Below are 9,048 nucleotides of genomic sequence, written 5' to 3'. Positions count from 1 at the left end.
AATACATCAGTTTATTCTGAATCTGTCACAGCGAGGATTGCACCCGCTTGACGTAATGGGTTTGTAAATAATTTGAACATCTTTACTTTTATATTTGCTGAAATCTGTCTCCGTAGAGTCGCTAAATGATATTAAAAACCTCAGGCATGTGTAATCTCAACATCTCATTCCGAGCGATCGTCTGCAGCACAGGAGGACAAACCACTGGATAGAGAAAATATCTGCAGTGTTGTTTAGGTACTTGAATGTGGGGAAAATATTGTACGTGTTCATTGCGGTCATTGTTCCTGGTGAGCGAGCAGAGCAATTCATATTTGCTATTTCTGTCAAGGCTCTGGAGCAGGGATCCAATCGCAGACCCAGTACAGTGCACACAGTGATATATACTGAGTCACAAATCCCGAGGTACAAACAAAGTCAGCGTCAACGTTCAGGTAGAGATCAAAACATCCAGAGAAATCCAAACACCAGAATCGGGAAACAGGCAGAGTCTATATTCAGACGGATAGGTACAGATACGAATGCTGGAAACGCTCAGGAAAATTCCCTGGCACAATCTGGCAACAAACCGGTGAAAGCACCGGACTGAAATACACTGAGCAATAAACAGAGCGGCAGGTGATAGGTGGAGCACAATGAGACACAGGTGGCAGCAATACAGGTAATAATGAGAAACAGGGGCCGGAGTAGAGCAGGAGCGGGGACAGGACACATGGCAATACAAAACCACAGACTGACAGCTGGAGGAAACACACAAAAAGACAGAGTTCAACTGGAGGGTAGAGCTGGGTGCAGTCCCTGATGGGAGAGGCCTCCAGGATGTAACAGGCGGGGACCCAGTTCCTCTCCTCAGGTCCGGAGTGCTCCCAGTCCAGAAGGTACTGGACTCCACACTCTCGGCGACGAACTTCCATGAGCACCTCTGACCCATCGATGAGCCGTGAGGGAGGAGGACAGGACATATACGCTTCATGATCCGCTTCATGCGGGACACATGGAAGGTGAGATGAATGCAGCGGCATTCGGTGGTATGCGGTGGAGCTTGAGAGATACGGCAGCAGGGCTGAAGATTTCAGCAAACAATGTTGGGTTTACAATGCGTTTCAGGTGAATCATCCATTCTGCTCCTAGTGAGATCAGACTTATTATTATTGAACACAACAGTCATAGTAGCATGCTCTTTCTCAGTATATCGTTTTATCATATTTATACGGCAGTGTTGTGTTGGCCTTCTACGATCTGGAGTTTTTATCACGTAATCCATATCATTGACTTTAGACACAATTTAATAAGGACCATGAAAGTTAGCTTGTAAGGGATACGTTTGCACCGGGAAAAGAACCAGCACCTTATCTCCAGACTTAAACGTCCTCATCCTAGCTTCTTTATCGTAAAGGGTTTTCATTTTCTCCTGAGTCGATTCTAGATATTCCCTAGCTAAGCTACAAGCTTTGTGTATTCTGTCTTTATATTTTAAAACATAGACCAGCAAATTGGTGTGTACCGCTTTATTTATCCATTGTTCCTTTATTAAGGCCAAAGGGCCTCTAACTCTATGCCCAAATACAAGTTCAAATGGACTGAATTCTAATGAGCCTGTACCTACTCCCTTACTGCAAATAGAAGAAACTATATACCATCATCCCAATCATTTTCATTTTCCACAAAATACGTCCTAATCATAGTCGTGAGGGTAGAATTAAACCTCCCCAAGGCACCTTGCGATTCTGGATGGGATGTAGACGAAGTAATCTGCTTAGCTCCCAATTTTTAAGTTAACTGTTGGAACAATTCGGACATAAAATTACTGCCTTGATCAGGTTGTATTTCCTTAGGCAACCCAAAATAAGTAAAGAATTTTTTGTTACAGTTGTAGTTGTTATATTCCTAAGTGGTACTGCCTCTGGAAACCTAGACGCAGTGCACATGATAGTCAGCAAGTACTAACAGCCAGTTTTTGTTTTCGGTAATGGTCCTACACAAACTATAACAGTTTTGGAAAACGGTTCCGCAAATGCGGGAATAGGCTGCAGTGTGGCTGTTGGAGTAAATTAATTAGGTTCACCAACAATCTGGCAAGTATGACACGTTCTGCAAAACATCCTCAGATCTTTTCTCAAACCAGGCTGGTCAGAATGTTTTAAAATCTTGTCCACAGTTTTCCTTACCCCTTTAGGCCCACAAAAGTGAAAAAGTTAAAATCTCATTTCGGTAAGCATTAGTACCAACTACTTGGTGAACAATATTCCATTCATCACTTGCAGGAACTGTAGGCGGTCTGCACTTCCTCATCAGTACTCCTTTCTCAAAATAATCTCTTACTGGCATCCTATCAATTTCACTATCCGGAAGAGTTTGTTCTTTTAACTTGATAATCTCAGGGTCTCTACTCTGCTCTGCTATCCTCTGCTTCCGAGACAGAGACAAATCTTCATGGTCAGACTTACTCCAAGAATCGAACAATTTTCGAACAATGAATGTAAGAAAGTTTCTGACACATCCTCAAAACTCGAATCACGAGTTGTACAGTCGTGGGTAACAACCCCATTCTGCACATAATCTTTTCAGCCATAGCTCGAGTTACAACACAGGAGGTTCAATGAGGTTATCAAGACCCAGCTGAGGAAGCTCCGCAACAATCTTGATGGATGGGAGAAATTATCACAGGGTTGGAAGCGATGGAGAAGGACTGTCTATGCGGAGACTGCACAAGAACACCTCCACCGTGCCGCTGAGACTGAGCGGCTTCAACATAAGGAGAGACGGGCAAAGGCCCCAACCAGCCACGTTCACCGGCACCTCAATGGCCTACACCTGGCAACACTGCAACAGGGCTTGTGGAGCACGGATCGGCCGCTTCAGTCATCTCAAGACCCACAAGTGACCAGATCAACCAGCAGGAGAAGAATCACACCCGGCTACAAGAGATCGCTGATGATGATGATCATGATAATCACAAGAATCTACGAAACAACGATGAAATGGCACACCTGCTAAACTCACTAATGTTTGTCAGCTTCAGTTTCCGTCATCTGTCAAAGTGCAATTGGAGTCGCGTGTTATCTGCAGAGCGGCCGACGGAATGCAAACATACACACCATTCCATTCTTCAGCTCTCTCTAAAGTTTGTCTATATCGGTCCGTATTGTTACTCCACATATTCGTCATTTTCAATATAAATGCAAAGAGTTCTCGGGAATATGCAAGATTATAGATGGCACTAACTAGGACAGATTAAATTGTCTGATAGCTCGAACAATAAAATCACTATAACAACTGTGGCTGTTCTGTTCGTGCAGTGTCGTTCCCGCAGCCGTTCTCAACAAACTGTGATCGAGCGATCGAAAGGGAAACCCAGTGTCAGCAAAACCCAACAGTCTCCAATTACAAACGTTGGTACGAGTGTCTGACGCAAGTCTGAGTATATTAACGTCATCGTTGTCGTAATTAGCCTGTCACACAACAGCAACAAATACAACTAACATGACATCTACTTTTGCCGTTCGACTCGTAAGGTTGAAGAATTTCAAGTCCACGCGTTCCGCGAGGCGTGAACAAAATCGTCGTTAAATTAACCACAAGAAAACTATTTTTTGCCAAAACTAAATGGCTTTATTTCAGAATTGCACTGCACTGTACGGAATAGTTCCAATTCCTGTGTTTCCGTAAATGGCCGGTTTTCGAAAATTAACGTCGAAAATATTGATAATGGTAGCACAGGGGTCCTGTTCCTTTCAGCAGAAACTTGTTTGGAAAATAGGTAGATTCACAGTTTTAAACTTGGAACTTCGGAAAGAACGCCAGAGGGGAAAGCTTCATTAACGCTGTTGTTGTGATGAAGCTGAGTTTACTTACATACTTGAGCCCTGTGCTCCTAACGGCAGCATTGGGCGTTGATGTCCTCCCGTCTTCACCGTCCTCTGAGATCGATGGTATGATTGGAGTTCGTCAAAGCTCCCATAATCCATTGTTTGCACTGTACAGTGGATTGGCCTGGACAGCTTCACCAGAGCCCTTTTGGCCGGAATTACCTGTTTCTACCTCTCCCGACGGGATCGCAGGCTTGGCCTTTCAGAGCCAAGAGACAGAAATAGAACACGAGTTCTCATTTGTTGAAATGTGATGGAAAGATCAGCGTGTCTAAAGTCAACTAGATCGTTCACCGGAAGAGCTGACATGCTGTTGTGAAGTATCAGGGTTTTGTTATCGTTCAGATTCCGACATAAAGCACTAAATCCTGGTTATCATTTTTTCATTGGACAACAAATACAATGTATCATGCACGGTATGTAGGCAAGGGAAGTACCCAAATATAATGTTTATATAGGACAGATTCTGGAATAAAATAACGTGGGAATGGAGAGAACAGAAACTGGTTTGACATGATTTATTGAAAATATAATGAAGGCATGGAACTTTACACTCACGCACTGACACACAGCGACAGCGCGAATACAAGTTATTGTCACTTCAGGCCGCTTTGTTTTAACGATCATCAGTGCGTTTGCTATAAATGACAAGTGTCTTAAATCCAGTAGGGAAAACACGGCATCTGGCCTTACCTATGGACACACATCTGCTTTTAGCCGTCACGCCGTCAGACAATAACAATTGTAATGATTTCTGGGTTTGCAACAACAACAAAAACAGGAAATATTGAGACAACACGGGTGAATATAATACAGCTGCGAGGAGTGGCGCAAAGGGTGCTGGGAGATTCAGGTATTACTCTGTCCATCCGTTTCAATAGTCACATGATCACAGACCACCCCAATATCACTGTAGATGCGATGTTACATAGCTTTTGTCATCGTTTCCTCAGCCGGTTCCCATCCACACTGACCGGTGTCGTGGCACCAGACCAATCTAAAAACAGGGAGGCGTGAGCATTCCCCTTCCAGGAAAATGACCTCCAATTTAACAGCTAAAACAATTGCCTTTCCATCACATAAAGATCTTAACATACTGCGCCTACTGAACGGCACTTGAGGGTGATGGCGCACGTTGTAAGCGTATTGAGACATAGAATTGTTTCATTTGAAAGTTGTCAACTCTGTGGCCGGAAGAACGTTCATCATGTGGGGCAATATTCGCCGTGCAGGTCGATGGGAGTCGGCAGTTGATATGGTTTCGCCATGGACTAGATGGGCCGAAGGTCCTGCTTCTTGGCTGTACTTTTATATGAGTCTATGACTCTGTTTCCGTTTTGGAGTGTAAGTGATGGAAATTAAAGTTGTGTCAATATGTGATCTGAGGAGTGATTTGCATTTTACGATGACACAGCTGGTATCAATTGTTTACCCTGAAGGGTCTGTTCAGTGGACTGTCTCTAACGTGACTAACTAGGTATCTTGGTCTTTGATGGAAATCTAAATGATTACAGCTTGTACCAAGTGGAAGAAGTTATTCAGGTAGATCTCTGAAATTGAGTTGCCGACAGGATGGGAGCGGATTTTCCAGTTACATCTTTTCTCTGGTGCCGGGTAATCAGTAGAAAAACCAACGTCGATGGAAAAATCACTGTTTCTCCCGCTCCAGGAAGGGAAATATTAATAAGTGTTTCCATCGGATTTCTAAATGGACTTTGAGTCAGTATTTCCTGCTTTTTACTGCATCTTTAATTTAATTAATTCCTTTATATATCTGTATTTCTTGCAATTTATGGTTTCAGCATTATTCATTGGAAGTATTGCCGCCGGTAAACGATATATTTCACGATATATGCCAGTGATAGTAAACCTGATTCAGATTCTGATTCCGAATCTGAGGTGCTAACATTCGCCCATCAGGGTTCATGAAGATGTGAAGGATACAGAAAATTATTTGATCTACCAGGAAAAGTTGCAATTGGATTTGAGTTGTACTCACTGAGCCGACCATGTAATGTCACTGGATGTTTGACACCATTCCTCAGCACCAGCGCGGATTTCCTGAGTCACCGTGTGGATTGATCGGAGTATGGGGACATCTAGTGGACGCAACAGAAAATGTAACGTTGGTGGCAGAGCTCCGTCAAGGCGCAGTATGACTACTTCTTGAAGCCGACATTTTCATGATCTTTCTCTTTTACTGTTGTATAATTCAACACCTGTGCCGGGTGAAGCAATAGTCGGGTCCTGTTCCAAGAGCACCGCAACTTCCGAAATTTTTAATTCAGAATATTAGTAGACATAATATATTCGATTCAACACTTCTGTACAGTTCGCGTTTTAATGGCGGGGAAAAGTAACACAAAAAGGAAGTCTACAGCTGCAATTCTGATACAAACCCCTCTCAGTAGTCTTTGACAACATTACCGGCGAAGGGTTGGGAAGAATTGTTTTGTACGCCACAGCTGCCTTTCTGATATCATCCCCTCTCAGTCTGAGGGAATGGTACACATCTCCATTGATGGGACAGACTGGGGCGTCGTGCAGTTTTAACTTCCCATTTAGGAAGGGACCGCGAGTTTTTTGAATGAAAAGGCAGTAGTCAAATATTTTGCACTGTTACAATGGAAATTGTAGGTAACCGAGCTCACTTTATCAGACACCAGTTCTCCAGGTTTCAGGAATATTTCTCCAGTTATCACATAAATCCCTGGAATGATCTATAGTCCAGTGAATTAGAATCGAATTCTACCAGTGTGACGGAAATCGTTGGCCCAAATTCTGGCATTGATGCAAAATTTTGAATACAATTTCTGTCGGTGTAGCGATCACATCTCTGATTTTTGTTGTTTCTTACGCCGCACAATTGAATTAATTTTTCTGGCTTCACTGAACGCTGCAAACTACTAACATTCGCTCACCTGGCTGCAGGAAATTTTACCAGACAGATAAGTAACGTGGAAATGCTTTTGAACTTCCTTCAAAGCTTACAACTCGATTTGGTTTCATCTACAGAGCCGAACACATACCGTAACCAGATGTTTGACTCCACATTTCAGCTCCTGCCTGAATTTCCTCTGTGACAGAGTGTAGATACATGTGTTGGTGCAGACGGAAAGAAACTGCAACATGAACCCAAACTGTTGCAGGATATACGTCGGGGTGGTCAAATATCTGTCAGTGTAAAAGTAATTTTGAACTTGCCAGTTCATAGTATATACAATAAAGGGGATCCACAGCAATATGAAATTGGCAGTAAGTGCGAACAACAAAATTATTGACTTTCTCCGGTTCTCCACCTCTGGATCGTTCTTTTTCTCTCTGCTGTTCCTGAGCCCCCGGCGAACTCTGTTTGCCGCGATAATATGACTGACTGTTAAAGCATTAAAATGTAGAATCAAACCGATCGGCATCAAGGGTGTATTGATCGTGTTAAACAGCTGGAATGCTTTCCACGCTGGTAAAGTTAGGTAATCCATTGTCGAAATGCACCGCCAGGGTATGTTGTCAATGATAAGGTAAGGTTCTACCACAAAGTAGAATGGAACACTTTTCGCACAACATCCAAAACACAAAATGGCTATGACAATAGTCGCTATCCTCTCGGTGCAGTATCGTTCCCGCAGGTTTTGATTGTAAATTGCAATACAACGATCGAACGTGAAAGCCACCGTGAACCAAACAGAGCAGCCACGCTTGCGAGCCTCAAGACCAGCGTCATGGCGCAAACCGGTGTGATGAGCAAAGGAAGGGCATAAACATAAATATTATTGATCTGATCGATTACAACAGAAATAATAACACCCAGTAAGTCAGCTGCTGCCATTCCCACCAGGTACCGGGAGATGCATTTAGAGAGTCCGCAGTTTCCCAGAGACAGGATCACAATCGCCACTAAATTAACTGCAAGGAAGCAAAGAAAAGGTTAGGCTTATCGATCCACTCATCGAGACAGACCCATCATTGTAGCGGAGAATGCTGAGGATTTTATATTTTGCGGGAATAAAATGGACTCGGAGACTGTTTCTTCGGCGATAACATTTTGGAGTGGAGGATCGGCAGAGCTAAATGAATGTTTCGATGTACAGGTGGCAAATAAACTTGAATCTTGTACATTGCGACGGAATCGCAACATAAAGGCTTTTACCCTCTCATGTCATGAGATGGATGTAAGAGTTAAAATAAATCTCACCTTATCTGATCTTATCTCAATTAAAACTGTCCATAGAAGAAGAACACGCTAAAACGGAAAAGTTTCGCGCGGTACTGTGGCAAATTCAAAGACATCTCGACGAATAAATACAGAAAAAATGTCTCGTTAGTTGCATAAAGACGGAGCGGAAAGAAGAGCGTGTTGCCGAGAAACCGGGGAGCTCACAGAGAGAGCAGCAGCGATGCTAAAGATTTTGTTTTCATTTTAGTAAACATTTGAGTTTCCACAGTGATGCAGAATCAGATTTAGAACAATGTGTGATGGAAGGCCGAGTAAGGTAAAATGCTAGAACAGTATCAATCTTAACACTCAATCATTTGATTTTATTGACGAAATTGGTCGGACATGAGAACGGATTTACAATTCCTGAGAAAATGGAAGAATAAAATAAACTATATACTTAAACCTGAACGATCTTAAAACACTCATCAGCTAAGTCACCATCTATAACAAATGCTACAAGAACAGAACACACACATACAGTAGCAGCTAATTCCAGTTACTTACCAAGGATACCAATCGCTGCCAGTACAGGAAAGTAAATACTCGCGATGTAGAAAATTGCTGGATATCCCATTTTCTGTGTGAATCGGTGATCAGTTCAAAATTGTCTAGCTGCCGATATCTACTGCTGAATTCTTTGCAAGCTCTTATACAGGAGAGGAAAGTGTCCTCTGACAATTAGTCATGCCACGTGTTTAACCACATTAGTGACAGCCCACTGAACAAAAGGTTCAGGATTGTTTTCCTTTATATTAATTGCGTCATGGTGCAATTAAAATCCCTCCCTCCAAGGAATCACAAAAATAACAATTATTTCACTCTCAAATAATCATCAATTATAACAATAGGCGAAGCGCATTGAGATTCTGAGGTTAAGGAAGGGGATTTAGTTTGATTGTTCAATTCAATCATCTATTCCCGGAAAGGGACTGTTCACACCTCCTTCTTGCTTTCAGATTCGTT

Source organism: Hypanus sabinus, assembly GCF_030144855.1.
Source record: "Hypanus sabinus isolate sHypSab1 chromosome X2 unlocalized genomic scaffold, sHypSab1.hap1 SUPER_X2_unloc_24, whole genome shotgun sequence".
Classification (NCBI taxonomy): Eukaryota; Metazoa; Chordata; class Chondrichthyes; order Myliobatiformes; family Dasyatidae; genus Hypanus; species Hypanus sabinus.
Note: the sequence above shows the minus strand (reverse complement) of the source record.